General features: G+C 31.8%; 1 protein-coding gene across 1 annotated transcript in view; it reads right to left on the minus strand.

Annotated features, from left to right (window-relative positions):
- The window catches only part of LOC114328165 (uncharacterized), a 106,927-nt gene extending 100,785 nt beyond the window's left edge, over positions 1–6,142 (minus strand). The window contains exon 1 of the mRNA XM_028276947.2: positions 6,022–6,142. The gene's annotated coding sequence lies outside the window, so the exon portion shown is untranslated. The remainder of the gene's footprint in view (positions 1–6,021) is intronic.
- Positions 6,143–17,402: the final 11,260 nt, after the last annotated feature.

Below are 17,402 nucleotides of genomic sequence, written 5' to 3' on the forward strand. Positions count from 1 at the left end.
TTCTCCACCCTTTAATTTATAATGGTGTTTCATTTACCTACATTGTTGTTATTTAATTCACATTCACATTTATTACTATTTATTATATGACTGCTAATACAGTATTTTAGCTATAATTTTAAGCTTTCCGATCTACCAACTCTTAAAGATCAAGTACTGACCCTAACTATTTAGTTTATAACTGCACATCTAGTTCTAACATACACATTAAATACTCGCCCCACTCTTTGATCCGAACGTAGTCAATCTTACATTTACTAATAAATTAGAATTCTTTTAATAGTTATAAATAAAATAAAAAACAAAACCTTTTAATACATAGAAATAAAATCTTTAAAATTAACACACATTAAAATTGTATATACGTCATTCACTATTTTTTAACTACACAAATATAATAACAAGCACATATTTGTTGGTTGTCTTACACCAACTATCTCATCACCCTCAAGAATTCCCAAATCCCATAAAGTTATTTACTTTTGCTGCATCCTCCGTCTATTCCACCATATCCCGTTAACATAACTTTAACAGAAACATCATGAAAATGAATACCGAGTTAGTAGCTCCTTGTGTCCGAATGTAAGTACCACAAGTTTTAATTGCATGATTATATATGGCATACATCTGCCTGTGTTTGTGAGTTTGGGGACGTTTTTTACCACCACCCGTTTTGCATGCATAGGCAGTTGTATGCTATTTAGCTATTTTTATGTATGTTATTCAACATTGGCTTGATCTTATGGATCTTTAGCATCTTTTGTAACCAGACACTGTTCTAACTCTGGTTTTTTATTTTTAGCATTTTGTAACTTGTTACCTTTGACCTGATGATGCTCTACATATTTTAAAGAGCGAAACCGGTCGTCGGAAGTTATAATAAAGATTGAGAGTAAGTCTGACTTTTACTTCATTTAAAATGAACTCTCACATGCAACCCATTCAAGATTTGAATAATAAATATATTATTTTCACCCTATTTTGCAAAAAAATTCGTTGTTTTTACTTCTCAGTGATATCAAAAAGTAAAAATTCTATAAAACTAAAAAATTCGACAGCATAACCTCGAGAAAATCATAAGCAAATAAAATGTTTTGAATTTTTTGTTTACCATGATCCAATGATGAGTTCTGATGTCCACCACAAAATTCATTATATTTTGAGGTGTCTTCAAAAATTTGCCACCGTTGGCTTATTTTTTAATATATTTCCTTGAGTTGTTTCTTGAATAATCTATGAATTGTACTGAATATGATTATTTAATCTAAAAATAAAATAATTCTACCATACTTTAAAAAAAATGTGCTTGAATTATTGATTTCAACCGCTTCGGTCCCCCTTAAGGATAGCTATGACACGATTTTGATAGGCAACCAATGCTAGAAATATTTGTCAATGTATGAAATTTAATAAAAAAAAAATGTTTCATCCGGCGAGCAGATGGGTACAGATCGACCTATAATCGGATCCCGTACTAACAGCAACTAATACATGAAGAGAAGATAGAGGGTAGTAGAGGTCTGGGACTTAAAAAGATTTCATGGCTGTGTAATATTCGTCATTGGACAGCAATCCACAGCTATGGACTGCTTCGAAATGCTGCTAAAACAATATAATTTAATCATGTATACCTAACACCTGACCTGGCAAGACAATGTGCTCTGAACGGCTACGTAGAAATTCACGGAACGAAAAAGAAGAAGGATATTATTTTCTCCAATTATTCTTGATGAGAAAAGTAAACTCTGCAGAAATATTTCTAAGATTTTAAATTAAGGTAAAATTTACTGCGGAATTTCAATGCATTGCTCATTTGATGAAAAACTCTAATTTTCTGAGCACTTACAAAAATGTAAATTACAAATAGTAGTCCATAAAGTATATTTACGATGCTTAGGTAATAATATAAATATCTTTCTAGAAGAAGAAAAAAATCAAATTATATTAACCGTATTACGTTATAACCAACGAACTGTCAGATGAAATGGGCATGAAGCGAATTGAATGCCGCCAGGATGAGAGAGCGCTAGTCAGGGAAGGAGGAAAGATAATCGCCATCTTTCGTAAACAACGTTGATTTGTTTTTTGCTTTTAATTGATAGTGGTAGTTGTAGGAATATACACTCATCGGCACAAAATTCCGCCACCCAAAATTTTTGATTAAGTTTGACAATCAGTAACTTTCTTATTTGTACTCCGATTTTGAAGATTCTTGCCTCAATTTTGTAGGTACATGATTTGATGTCGTTTGTTATTATTCCGGTAGCTAACATTTTTGCTTAGAGGGCATTATACGGGGGTAAATGGAAGCGTTGTATTTTCTCCTAACTTTAAAAAATTCTGTGGAAAAATTACTCCTTTTGTATGTAGGTTTTCTTTAAAGACGATCGTAATAAAAGTCCGTTTGATGTTTAAAAGTTTTAATTAATAAAATAGATGACTAAATTATTGTTACTATTAAATTAACGAAATGTAAAAGTACTTGTGTAATTGCGACCAAAAATCTTAAGTGTTCTTATTCTTACAAAAGGGAAATGTATTTATAGATAATTTGCATCTAATCAATATACTACCCGTTTTAATTCGTCTTTTCTAAGTATTATTCCTAAGAACGCGTCTGTTCGTCGCTGTGATGTTATATCGACTGAATGTATTCGTTCTAGTTCCCTACGCTAAAACCAACCCTCCTAGGCTAATCTCTTTTTTCTTGTGAAACAACCCAATTAAAATTGGTTCAAAGCATATACCGACATCTTTCAATAACCCAAATCTACAAAAATTAGTCAAGCTAGTTACTTCGCCACCTGTTGATCTTTAACGATAGAAAATAAACACACGATTAGATACGCCCACACAGCTGCCCTAAGGGACGGCCGTTTGTTTCGTATTTCTACTAATAATCAAGGAAAAATGATATACAGGGAAATTTAAAATATAAGGTAAACTATTTACAATCCTACATGTATTATCCTGGAGATATCACTAAGGTTTTGTGTTTTGCATTATCCGAATATCTCTTTTCTTGTAAGAGCTGTAAATAAAAACACTGCTTTGAAGGTTTTCTTAATTAAAAATATCAAACGCACCAAAAAAAAAAACAAAACAAAACAGAATTAACAACAAAACAAAACAATTCAATAGCGGGTATGTCCACCCGTTGCAGCAACGACTGCTCGCAATCAGTTTGGCATTGAATAAATATGTGTTATCCTTGCCTGGGGAATAGCCCGATATTCCTCTACCAGGGCTATAACTGTACCAAATTTTCTGGAGGCCTAGGATGACGGCGTCGTTTTTAGTTCATCCCATAAATGCTCAATACGATTGAGATCTGGGCTAAATGCGGGCCATTCTAATCCAACCTCTATTTTATGAATTCATCAGTGTTTTAATTTACAAAATATGGTACAGCTCTTACAAGAAAAGAGATATTCGGGTAATTCAAAAAACAGAATTTTATTGATACCTCCGGGATAATATTATCACAGAACTATGAAACAAAATCAGCTCTTCTATTTTTCCACAGAAGTTTTTAAAGTTAGGAGGAAATAAAACGCTTCCATCCACCCTTGCATATAATGCCTTGCAAGCAAAATTTTTGTGTTACGAGAATGATACCAAACAATATTAATACATGTACCTACAAATTGGTGCAAGAAACTTAAAAATCGGAGCACAAATGATAAAGTTATAAATAGTCAAACTTAATCAAAAATTTTGGGTGGCGGAATTTTGTGCCGGTGAGTGTAGTTATAGTTTATATATACTTAGAATTATACTATGTACTTAGGTTAGTCTGTTTTGTTGATTTGTAATTGTCATTTAATGAGAAAGAATAAAATTACTTATACAGGGTGTCCAGAAACTCTACCGACAAACGAAGACAAGAGATTCTTCAGATAATTTTAAGAAAATTTAGCTCAATCCGCCTAGTCCGAAAATGCTTCCTAAAGGAGCTAGAGCTCTTTGAAGATGGCTTCTTGTAATTCGTTTTTCTTAAATACCTCCAGAACGCTTCAATTTAGAAAAACGAAAATCGGTACGTATATTTATCTTCCAGAGATAAATTGATTCCATCCATTGCCTATTTCTAGTACCGATCATAGGCGTCCTATTTGGGTAGGGCAACGGTTATTTTATCACATAACTTTTTTGTCTTTAACTTTTAAGCAGTTTTGACGTTGGATTATTAAATTTTGAGGTATTCTAGTACTAAAAGGTACTCTTGGTTTAAGTCCGTAGGACACACGGTTTTCTAGAAAAATCCAATTGAAAATTTTTCGTTTCTTGAATTTGAATAAAAATTGAAAAATTTTTTCAAAAAAAAACGGTGTATTTTATCAACTTAAAGCAAGAGTAACTTTTAGTACTATAATCCCTCATAACTTAATAATCCAGAGTCAAAAATGCTTAAAAATGAAAGACAAAATTGTTATGCGATAAAATAACCGTTGACCTACCCAAAACGGACGCATATGACCCGTACTAGAAATTCGCAGTTAATGAAATCGATTCGTCTCTGAAATATAAATAAACGTACCAGTTTTCAGATTTCCAAATAGTTTTTTTTTTATTTTTTTTTGGAAATTTAAAAAAAGAAAAATTTTCAAATCGATTTTTCTAGAAAACGGTGTATCTTATCGACCCAAAACAAGAGTACCATTTAGTTGTAGAATATCTCACAATTTAATAATCCAGAGTCAAAAATGTTTAAAAATTAAAGATAAAAAAGTTATGCAATAAAATAATTTTGCCCTACCCAAAACGGACGTCTATGACCGGTACTAGAAATTCTAAATGCATGCAGTCGATTTATCTGTGGAAGATAAATATGTGTACCAATTTTCGTTTTTCTCAATAGAAGCGTTATGGAGTTATTTAAGAAAAACTACTTACAAGCGCCATCTTCAAAGAGCTCTAGCTCCTTTAGGAAGCATTTTCGGCCTAGGTGAATTGGGTTAAAATATCTTAAAATTATCTGAGGAATCTCCTATCTTCGTTTGTCGGTAGAGAGTTTCTGGACACCCTGTATAATATTTATTAAATATATCATGGCGCAGTTCTAAAACCTACCAAATAGAAGATGCCAAAAAGAAAGACTAAAACTAGTACTTCTTTTAATGAAGAAGAGAGTTCAAATGATCGAATTACAAATCAAAATTTTAAAAGTTCCACACAAGATCACATAAAATCACTTTCCAAGATATGATGCAAGTACTGCTTTCACAAACTACTATTGTCTCGACTGGTAACCCCTCAGCAAAATCTTCAATAGCAGAAAAGGCTGAGAGTCCAAAAACATTGACTAACAGTATAAACTACAACTTACATTATTTATTAAATGCCGTGGCTGGTCCAAAAAAATTGATAGGAAGCTTGACTTAGGTACTTACAGTCCAAGGACTGGAGACGAAAATTTGAGAACTATATATCCTTTCAAAACGTAGAAGATTCTATGTAAGCTTTGTCCATAAAATTGTAAAATTTTCAGTGACAATAAAGCATAGGTACCTTTTTCTATTATATTCTAATATAATTATATTTCCCAAAATTGACTTTTTATTTAGAATTACTCAATACATCTAATAATACCAGGCGTTTATCCCGTTGCAGTTACTCAAATTAACTTTAAACCTGTTTTATTCTTGAAAATCGGTATAATTTGCAATGCATTTAAATTCACGCGTTTTCCCTGACGAGCTCCGTCTCTCTCTAGGACATCTCTCTTGTATGTTGGTCGCAATCTCGCTTCACTGTTTGAATGGGACGGGGCAATTCCATCAGTATTGACATGACAGTTCGTTGGTTATAACCAAATACTATTGACTGTCAATAGTATTTGTTATAACTCAGTTATGTTGTCCTTAATTTTGTTCTGATCTTTTGAAAAACTGACAAACTTTGACGTTTGTAACTTTTTACTTTTATGTAGGTATATTACGCTTTTAGTTTATTAACACAAATTAGGTACAATACATCTATAAAATTCTTAACGAGATAAAAAAGATAGGCAGTACTCACCCCTGTGGTCTTATTTTTTATTAAAATTGGCAATAAAATTATTTACTAACGTTAAACATGGAAAAAAATATATTAACGTAATAATGTTTTCGATTTCTGTCACCAAACTGTCAAATATGACAAATATTTAACAACAACTACAGTCAACAACTATGCTTTGTTTTTAAACCAGGAGGAGTAAACTAAAAGACATATTCACACCCAAGAAAGTCACTAGAAAAGTCACCAAATAACTCTTCTTTTTTGGTCGATCATATCTTTGGTAATCCATAAATATATTATATTATACTGATACGTCGCTAAAGAGTTCTAAAAACAACTGTTTATTTATATAAAAGCCAAAAGAATGTAAAAATCTAAAAATTAAAGAATAACGCAGAAAACACAAGAAATTGCCAATATAACTTAATTAACCTATGAAATGCCAAAGTGTCAAAATTTCATATATGTCAATAGTGTCAAAATTTCATAACAGTGGAGTAAACTTGCCTGAGGATGGACCAATTACAAACAAGCATTACGGCGCGGTAAATTTGAATCGCTCCTCCTGGTTTAAAAACTGGATATAGATAAAAAATATGTTAAACCTAATTTATTATAACATTGTTAGGAAGTGATTTTTTGTGTGATTTTAATATTATTTATTTTTTATTAGAAATATACCACAATTTAAGTTAAAAATACGTTTATTTTGACGTTTCAATTTCCACTTTGGAAATCGTTCTCGAAATACTTTTAAATTTATTATTATTCGCACTTTTAATTATATTGGCCAATTATATTAGTCCTGGTTACTGGATAATTGTCAAGGCCATAGTCCAAAAAATAATAAGAAGAAAAAATAAGATTCAGGTTATGTCATTAAAACGTAAACAATTGTATGTAGTAAATAACATTAGTTATTAAAATGCAGTACTGCAAGCAAGATACAATTAATTAAATTTAGCTTTATATAATAATTGCAGATCATATCAATATTGTGGAGCAATATATAATTTTTCTTCTTTATTGACAGTAGATATGAAATATACATCAATTTGACAATTTCAATTGACAATGAATTATTTAAGAAAGTTACAATAGGTTTGTTCTAGCAAACAGTCAAACTAGTCAGAAACCGTCAGCAAACAGTTGTTCAGTGAGAGAACATAATACAGTCACCAGTACTATCCCCTCTACTCGCGCTGATCGACTATTCGCTGATGGTTACAAACCGTTTGAAATTGATGCTAGAACAAACCTAATATTTCTCCTATTCTTGCACGATCGTTTCTTGTATCCCCTCCAAGTACTTGCACACCGCGAATTGTAGGTATAGTATTTTTACTACAAAAGCGATATTACGTAGGTCAAAATTTTTGACGTAAGAGAACTGTCAAAACATTAGAATGTGACTTTTCATTATGTGTTTATATTATGTGTTTTCATATGTGTTTATACTAAACATGGCAATAATGAAAAGTCACATTCTAATGTTTTGACAGTTCTCTTACGTCAAAAATATTGACCTACGTAATATCGCTTTTGTAATAAAAATACTATATTTATGAGATCATTTTCATCTGTCAACCAGTATGTTTATTTCGGGGAGTAAGCTTCTCGTCAAAATCGATCTTTTAGTGCCTATTTTCTAGTTTCTTAATGTTCCATCCTTTCTTAGCTAGGTACTTTCTTTATATTCCATTTCATAATTAATAAAATCGTTATTTCGTATGCTGATGACTTTAAGGAAAAATCCTGATAGAGGATTTCTGGGAGTAATTATTTGGAGGCTTCTCTTAGTGTATGAATTAATTATTTTGGGTCCATATTAACTAATGACTAAGATTCTTTTCAAATTCAATCTTTTAGTGCCTATTTTCCAGTTTCTTAATGTTCCATCATTTTTACCTACTCTCTTTATATCACATTTCATAACTAATAAATTCGTTATTTCGTAGGCAAGCGACTTAAGGAAAAATCCTGAAAGAGGTCGATTTTTATTTTTAACTTAAGATCTTTTCTCCTAAAAGTGCCTATTTTCTGGAGATGTCCAGTTCCCTTCTTAAGATTTTTAAATATTTTATTATGTATAAATATATTATATTACTGACGTCATCCATCTGGGCGTGATGCCGTATTCGATATTTTTTTTTATGAGAATAGGGGTCGTATGCTAACTCATCTGAAAGATTATTCAATTATCTATTCAGTAATATTAATATAATAATTAACAAAATTATTTACACAGGGTGTCCAAACTTATTTTTTTTAATTAAATTAATTGACAAAAAAAGAAGAACGTATGAAATTTATTTGATTCAAACTACATTTTACTGCTGTCAGGAAATAGAAAAAAAGTTTATTTCAGAAATAAACATTGCTTTTCTCTTAAATTCAATGTTCAAGCTACCACCTATCTGCCTCTTGGCAGTTTGAACATTGAATCCAAGCAAAAATAATGTTTATTTACCAAATACACATTTTCTTCTATTTTCTGACAGTAGTAAAATATATTTTGAATTAAATAAATTACGAAATGAATTTCGACTCAATTCAAGCTTTCTGCTTAACTCAGGTATAACATACCAAAAGGCACCGCCATGAAAACATTCCACTTTGCGGTTCAGAGAGCCCATATGAAACGAGTCTTTGTACTCTATGCAGAGTATGGCATTAATAAAATAAGAAAATCTACGGTTTCGTTTTGATTAAAATCTGTCTTCCTCCATCCCCCGATAGTACTATTTCTAGGTCTACCTGTTGTCAAGGAGGCTCTAAGGAAGACAGATTTTTACCATTCCGACCGTAGATTGTCGATATAAATTAAAATAATTTATATCGCAATATGGATAGAACGCCCTCTAACGGGGAATAAGCGAAATTAATTTCGACTCAATTCAAGCTTTCTGCTTAACTCAGGTATAACATACCAAAAGGCACCGCCAGGAAAACATTCCACTTTGCGGTTCATAGAGTACAAAGACTCGATTCATATGGGCTCTCTGAACCGCAAAGTGGAATGTTTTCCTGGAGGTGCCTTTTGGTATGTTATACCTGGGTTAAGCAGAAAGCTTGAATTGAGTCGAAATTCAGTTCACTTATTCACCATTAGAGGGCGTTCTATCCATACTGCGATATAAATTATTTTAATTTATATCGACAATCTACGGTCGGAATAATAAAAATCTGTCTTCCTTAGAGCCTCCTTGACAACAGGTAGACCTAGAAATAGTACTATCGGGGGAAGGAGCAAGACAGATTTTAATCAAAACGAAACCGTAGATTTTCTTATTTTAAATAAATTACATACATTCTTCTATTTTTATCAATTAATTTATTTAACATAAAAACTAATTAAAAACTTAAAAATCGAATTTTTTCAGGATTTTTCCTTAAAGTCACAGGTTTACGAGATAACGAATTTATTCCTTTCATTTGCACCATACTGTATATTTTGTCATGCACTTTCTTTAAAACCCTCGCAGGACCAACTTTTTAGTAGAAACAGCGAGAACCAAGGAGGGTCAATAAATAATGTCCACACATAAATTAATCAAAAACGTGCTTCTTTGTTTAAACTAATTTAAAAATAACACTTCTATATTATTCCTAGACGTTAATGGAACAGTTAAAAGATACGAATTTATAATTTACCCAGAGTCTTCGGCTTTAGTGGAATTGGTATGATCGTAGGATACAGAAACATTTTTGACTTCTTGCTGTGCTTACCGCATACATACTTGCATTTTGAACAAACTATGGTTGTTTTTGCCCACTTATTGGCCTTCTTTCTTTTAGATTTTGCTAATTTGACATATAAATAGAGAGCGGAATATATGCAACACATTACCAAAATATGCGCATATATATGCATTACTTTTACTACAAATATGCAGGTATTTTTTCTAAATTTGTCTAAATATGCAAATGCATATTAAAAATACTCAAAAATAAAACAATATATTAAATATAAACATTTATGTTTAATACATATTTATTTTTCACATAAAAACAAATGAAATGACATACAAAAACTGATATTATAATTAAATTAAGAATCTAAATTATAGTATGAATTTATAATCAAATATTTTTTAAAATTTTCAATTAGAAACTTTTGCCTTCTATCACTAAAAACGTGTTTGGACACAGAAAAAGTTCGTTCTACATCTACTGATATTATAGATAATTTGCCAAGTCGTAAGATCTTCAGAAAAGTTGCCTTCAAAAATACGTACAACTTTCCTCAAGCAATCGAAGACCTCATTTTTTTCTAAAACATTTTTTAATTTATTTCTTATTGTAATCCCTGTATTTCCGGGAATTTTTTGACAATGAGCAGAAAAAGTGTTAACAAAATTAACCGAATCACTTAATTGTAAATTCTTTTTTTCTAATGACTTTATTAGATCTGGTAAAAAACTAAAATTAACTTTTATGAACATAAGTTCTTTAGCAATTTGTACGTTACTTAAACAAACTTCACAAAAATGTTCAAGCACCAAAAAGAAATCAATTTTCATACGAGAAGCTGAAGAACAAAAGCGGAATTGTCTACAATTTGATGGATTTTTGTATTTTGATGCTTCTCTCTATGTCCGTCTTTATAGAAGTAAAAGCGAATTTGTCGAATAAAAACACTCTTTCCAGAAAAATTTCTTTTGTGGGACATGATGCTTTTGTTTGTCAGTTCCTCATTTAAAAAATGAAATGTGAAAATAAATGTAACTTACGATTTTGGAACAGCCCTTGCAAAATACTTGTATCCACTTAGCTTTAACTCGGGAAAACACTTTATCCAAGCACTTTTTTGAATGGTAGACATATTTAAATTTAATATATACCAATCACTTCAAAAACACTAAATACGATACAACGTTTACTTTAAACAAATGTTTAGGCCGGAAACTGACAAAATAAATATTAGACCCTTAAAAGCAGGTAGGTACCTACGACTTGCTACGCTAATAAAATAATATTTTTCTGGGAACACCCATAATTGTTAAATTCAGGTAGTAATGGGAAAGTCCAGATAGATAATAATGAACGATAGATAGATAAATAACGAGCTCGTTCATATCGAAGTTATAAAATTCCAACTAAGAGAGGAAAATTTTAAACTTTTATGTAATTTATTTTTAAAATATGCAAAATAAATCGTGTTTAGCTTAAATATGCAATGCTGTGTTTGTTGTCTGAAAATATGCAATATATGCATCTATATGCACTTTGCATATATTCCGCTCTCTACACATAAATGATATCGTCCCTTTACATTTTGGGATGGTGTTAAAGGTACTCAAGGGGATTATTTACAGTCCACTGCCAAGTTTTTATAAAAGTATGAGGAAATTTTTTTTTTAAACATTTATTCAGCAATCTGTTAGTTACAAAAATTCTAACAATAAGCGTCTTTGGGGTTTGAAGTAAAAAAGAATTGACTTTAGAGAGGTCAGTCCAATGACTGGACCTCTAGTATGGAACAAACATGACATTCCGATAATATGCTACATACAAACATACATTTTACATTTACAAACAATACATATGTATGAGGTATTCATTTCCTCATAAAGTATGAGGAAATGAATTAAATTATACAGTGTGTCAATTTTAAAACTTACAATGACTATATCTCACGAAAAAAAGCTGAAAACGAAAAATGCTTGAAACCGTTTCTAGGATAGTAAGGGGGAACTAAAATGACATGAAAGAGAACTCACCCCCATCAACCCCCTAGGCCCCACCCACCACAACCAAAAAAGTTTAAATTGCAAACCCCTACTTGTGATACATCATTGAAAAGGCTATAAAAAATGCTATCCAATGGTATAAATAATAATTATACAGGGCGAAGCAATAATTGTGAAACTTTGGAATAAATGAAAAATTTAATGAGGTTTTGTTTTGTTGAACTACAAATTTGATAAAAATGTCAATTAAGTAAATGTTCAAAGTGGGTTCCGTTGTTTTGTAAACAATAATACAGTCTATTTTCAAATTCTGCACGAAATTTGACAAATGTTTTTCTAGTAATAGGGCGACATGCTTGAGTAATTATTTCTCGCAATTTCCCAAGTGACGCAAGTTAAGTTTTATAAACAACTGACTTAAGGCAAAAATTGCAAATTAAGTTTTATTTAACAAAAAAAAGTACGAGCGGACACTTACCATTTAAAATAATAGTCCGGGAGATAGCATTACAAATACAAAAGTCATAGTAAGCCAGCTGATATTAACACCCTATATAATTACTATTTATACCATTGGATAGTACTTTTTATAGTAGGGTAGTATATTATTTTTTTCTATGGCATTACCCTAAATCAGTTGTTTATAAAACTCAACTTGCTTCACTTGGGGAATTGCGAGAAATAATTACTCAAGCATATCGCCCTATTACTAGAACATTTGCTAAATTTCGTGCAGAATTTGAAAATAGGCTGTATTATTGTTTACCAAACAACGTAATTCACATTAAATATTTACTTAATTGACATTTTTAATAAATTTGTAATTCAACAAAACCTTATTAAATTTTTCATTTAAGCCAAGGTTTCACAATTATTGCTTCACCCTGTATAATTATTATTTATACCATTGAGTAGCATTTTTTATAGCCTTTTCAATGATGTATCACAAGTAGGGGTTTGCAATTTAAACTTTTTTGGTTGTGATGGGTAGGGCCTAGGGGGTTGATGGGGGTGAGTTCCCTTTCATGTCATTTTAGTTCCCCCTTACTATCCTAGAAACGGTTTCAAGCATTTTTCGATATCAGCTTTTGTTCGTGAGATATAGCCATTGTAAGTTTTAAAATTGACACACTGTATAAACGCTATATATGCCATCTAATAGGGCAGTAGTACGCCGACAACTACTAAGTATTTAAGAATTTTAGGAACAAAGGTATTTAGAAAATCGGATGCAATGCAATGTTGTGGACACTTTTTAACCCTCCTTGATCCTGCTATAGTTAAGGGACGTGCGGCCATCTTTCCGGTGGAATATTCAGCCCAAGTAATTTTCAATTAGCCTTCAGGACTTAATTTTAGCTATTTAAGAATAGTGGAAAACTATTGTTTCATATTTTATTGATAGCCCGATTCATGGGATATCGGGAAGGTTGGTAAGTTGATCAAAAGAAGCGATGATCATACAAACTATAAGGTTATGTTTTTGTTGTTACATTTAGGTGTTCCATTCATCTTTAATCACATGTTTAATATTATTTCTACTTATGTTTTTCTAAATTATTCAGATTACAAATTAAATTATTTTTGTTAAAACTACAAAATTAATACAGTCGTATATACTGAATATGTTTTTTTGTTTCCGGTAATAGTACGTTCTTTAAAGGTAAAATAGTGCAAAACCACTAAATTTTAAAGAACCGCTTGGATTCGCATTAAATTTGGCGTACACATAGCTAAAAAGTCAAAGAAACAAAGCGATATTGTGCCGATGTGTGCTTTTGCCCTAGGAGTGACTTTCACCTCCTTTTGGGGGTGAAAAATATATGTTCGAAATAAGTCCGGAAATGGATAAAACGACTAATTCTAAGCAACTTTTGATCTATAAAGTTTTTTCACCAAGTTACTACTTTTCGAGTTATTTGCCAGCGAATATGTTAGTTTTTCTACAAAATAACCACGTTTTCAGACGGTTTTTCCCAAATAACTCAAAAAGTAAGGATTTGGTCAAAAAAAATTCTTATCAAAAATATAACACGTAAAAAAGTGAAAAACATGGTGTATATATTAGTGTATATCATTATACCTAGTAGAAGCAGAGTTATAGCAAATGAAAAATAGGTTCATATTCGTCAAATTCCAAATCGAATATTTTAACGTGCCATAACCAAAAAACGAAGCACTTTTTTGGGGAAGACTCATTTTAACTTTTTAAAGTGTTTAAAAAATGCTTATTTTTGTTTAAAAAAAAATTTTTGCATCAAAAGTAAACAAGTTACGCTCAAAATTAAATTGGTCACTTTTTTTTCTTAAGAAATCGGGAAAATCACCGCCTAATTAGCATTCCAAATGAACTTGATTTTTACCACTTCACAAGTTTTTTACTCGCGTATGTATTGACCATATTGACATCAGGAAAGAAGTTTGAGGATAAAGAGACTTGGTGGTGGTCAAACGAAGTACAGGGAAAAATAAAAGAGAAGAGAAAATTATATAAAAAGTTTCAAGAAACCAGATCCGACAAACATCTTCAAAACTATATGGTGGCGAAAAAGGAAGCGAAAGTAGCAGTAGCAAAAGCCAAAGCAGAAGCCTATTCAAACCTATACGATCAACTTGATACCAGGGAAGGCGAAACGAAGATATATAAAATAGCCAAACAGAGAGCAAAGAAAGCAAAAGATTTTAATCAGATTAGATGTATCCGAGATGAAAACAATAAAATACTAGTTCACGAAAGGGATGTCAAAAAGAGATGGAGAAACTATTTCGACAACTTATTAAATGAAGAATTTGGCAGACAGCCTCTAGAGTCAACGGAGACAGTAGCAGCAATGGTCACCAAAATAACCAACGAGGAAGTGGCTCAAACGCTTCAAAAACTAAAGAAAGGAAAAGCGGTAGGACCAGATGATATTCCTGGGGAAGTATGGAGAGCATTGGGAGAGACAGGAATAAGGTGGCTAGCAGGTCTATTTAATAGAATTATGGAAGTCGGACAAATGCCAGACGAATGGAGAAGCAGTATACTGGTACCTGTTTACAAAAACAAGGGAGATATGTATACAACAATGTACAAACTACAGGGCTATAAAACTGCTTAGCCACACCATGAAAATATGGGAAAGAGTAATTGATAGACGGATACGTGAAGAGACCGAAATATCCGAGAATCAATTTGGCTTTATGCAGGGTAGATCAACAACAGATGCAATTTTCATTATAAGGCAGTTGATGGAAAAATACAGGAGTAAAGAAACAAACGCTCATATGGTATTCATTGATCTTGAGAAAGCATATGATAGAGTTCCTCGAGAGATTCTGTGGTGGGCACTCAATAAGAAAGGAGTCCCTGGTGAATATGTAAAGATTGTGAGGGATATGTATGAGGGAGTAACTACTAGTGTTAGGACAGGTGTGGGAGAGACTGATAAATTTCATGTGAAAGTAGGATTGCACCAAGGCTCTGTGCTTAGTCCGTATTTATTCTCATTAGTTTTGGACCAGATAACAGCGAAACTACAGGGTAACATTCCATGGTGCTTAATGTATGCTGATGATGTCGTGTTAGTAGGAAATAGTGAAAGAGATTTAGAACAAAAACTGGAACAGCGGAGAAAAGCTCTGGAGGAAAAAGGTTTAAAACTTAGTAGGACAAAAACAGAGTATTTGGAATGTTCATTTAAAGATGGAGCTACTACAAATAAAATGGTATCTTTGGATGGTGAAATGATTGTGAAAAGCAATAGTTTTAAGTACCTAGGATCGTTATTACAGAGTAATGGAGAAATAGATGGAGATGCATGCAGTAGAATTAGGGCTGGATGGATAAAGTGGAAAGAAGCGAGTAGTGTGTTGTGTGACAGAAAAATTCCAATGAAGCTGAAGGGAAAATTCTATAAAACAGCCATAAGACCGGCTATGATGTACGGAACTGAATGTTGGGCAGTGAAAAAGAAAGAGGAACAACGAATGCATGTGGCGGAAATGAGAATGCTTATATGGATGAGTGGAGTGACAAAGAAAGATAAAATTAGAAATGAGTATATTAGGGGAAGTCTGGGTGTGGCACCAATTGATGCCAAAATGAAAGAGCATAGATTAAGATGGTTTGGTCATGTTCAACGTCGAGACGTTATTCACCCAATACGAAGAATAGCTGAAGTGCAGATTCCTGGAAGGAGTAGGAGAGGAAGACCAAAGAAGACCTGGGGGGAGACGATAAGGCAGGACATGTTGGTAAAGGCGATTAACATTGATATGACCCAAGATAGAATTATGTGGAGAAATGCAATTAGGGAAGCCGACCCCGCATAGGGATAAGGCAAAGAGAATGATGATGATGATATGATCTGTAAGTTTCATCGGTTCATGATGAATGATATGATCTGTAAGTTTCATCGGTTCAAAGTCCTTATTTTTGAAAGAGCTGTAGTTAAAAGAGCTTGAACGAGTCACTTATCACGAATGTATGCAAATTTAGAAACACCGAATCTTAACCAATTTTTGTCTTACAGAAAAACAAAAAAAAATAAAAAATATTCAGAAAAGTAAAGCCGACTTTTTTATTGTTTACAATTTTTGGAATCTTTAACAATTTTTAAGTTATTTTGAAAAAAAGCATTTTTTCAAAATTAAAATTTTTTAAAATTTTATTTTAAAACAATTTTTTTTCAAAAATAAGCACTTTGAATCGATGAAACTTACAGATCATAATATAAACACAACATAACTAAAGTAACGTGTGAAGCCGTAACGATGAATTTCATTTAAATTGCTAATTGGGGGGGTAATCTTCCTGATTTTTTTTTGCCAAAACAAAAGGGACCAACTTTATTTTTAGCGTAACTTGCTTACATTTGATGCTAGAATTTTTTTTATAAAAACAGAAATAAAGCTTTTTTTAAATACTTTAAGAAAGTTGTAATGTGTTTTCCCCAAGAATGCTTCATTATTTGGATATTTCACATTGAATTATTCTATTTGGAATTTTATCGAATATGAACCTAATTTTCATTAGCTATAACTCTGCTTTTGCTAGGTATAGAGACCTAATATATACACCATTTTTTCACTTTTTTACAGGCTATAGTTCTGCTAAGAATATTTTTTTCGATAAAATGCTTACGTTTTGAGTTTTTGAGTTATTTGCGAAAAATCGTCTAAAAACGTGGTTATTTTGTTGACAAATGAACATATTCACTTGCAAATAACTCGAAAAGTATTGATTCGGTGAAAAAACTCTATAGAACAAAAGTTGCTTAAAATTAGTCAGTTTATCCATTTCGGCACTTATCTTGAACATATATTTTTTCATCCCCGAGATGGAGTAAAACTCATCCCAGGGCAAAAGCACACATCGGCACCACATCACTTTTTTTCCTTGGCATGTTAGCTATGCCTATGCCAAATTTTGTTATTCCAAGCGGTTCTTTAAAATTTACAACAAAAACCGTGAAAGAATGTACTATAAATATATTCTCATAAATTTCATTTATCGCCAACCGTCGCTAAAGTCACTCATTATTGTACTCATTTGACGCCATTTCCGGCAGTAAAGAAACACTTTATTGTACTGAAAGAAGAATTTTACTTTACATGCCGCGAAAAATCAAAATAAATTGAGATTGAATGTAAGTGGTCGATGGCAGTAATCGATTATTTATTTGAGGGAACTTAAAATTTATTTACTTTAATTATTAAAAATAT

This window comes from Diabrotica virgifera, chromosome 1 (genome assembly GCF_917563875.1).
Source record: "Diabrotica virgifera virgifera chromosome 1, PGI_DIABVI_V3a".
Lineage (NCBI taxonomy): Eukaryota > Metazoa > Arthropoda > Insecta > Coleoptera > Chrysomelidae > Diabrotica > Diabrotica virgifera.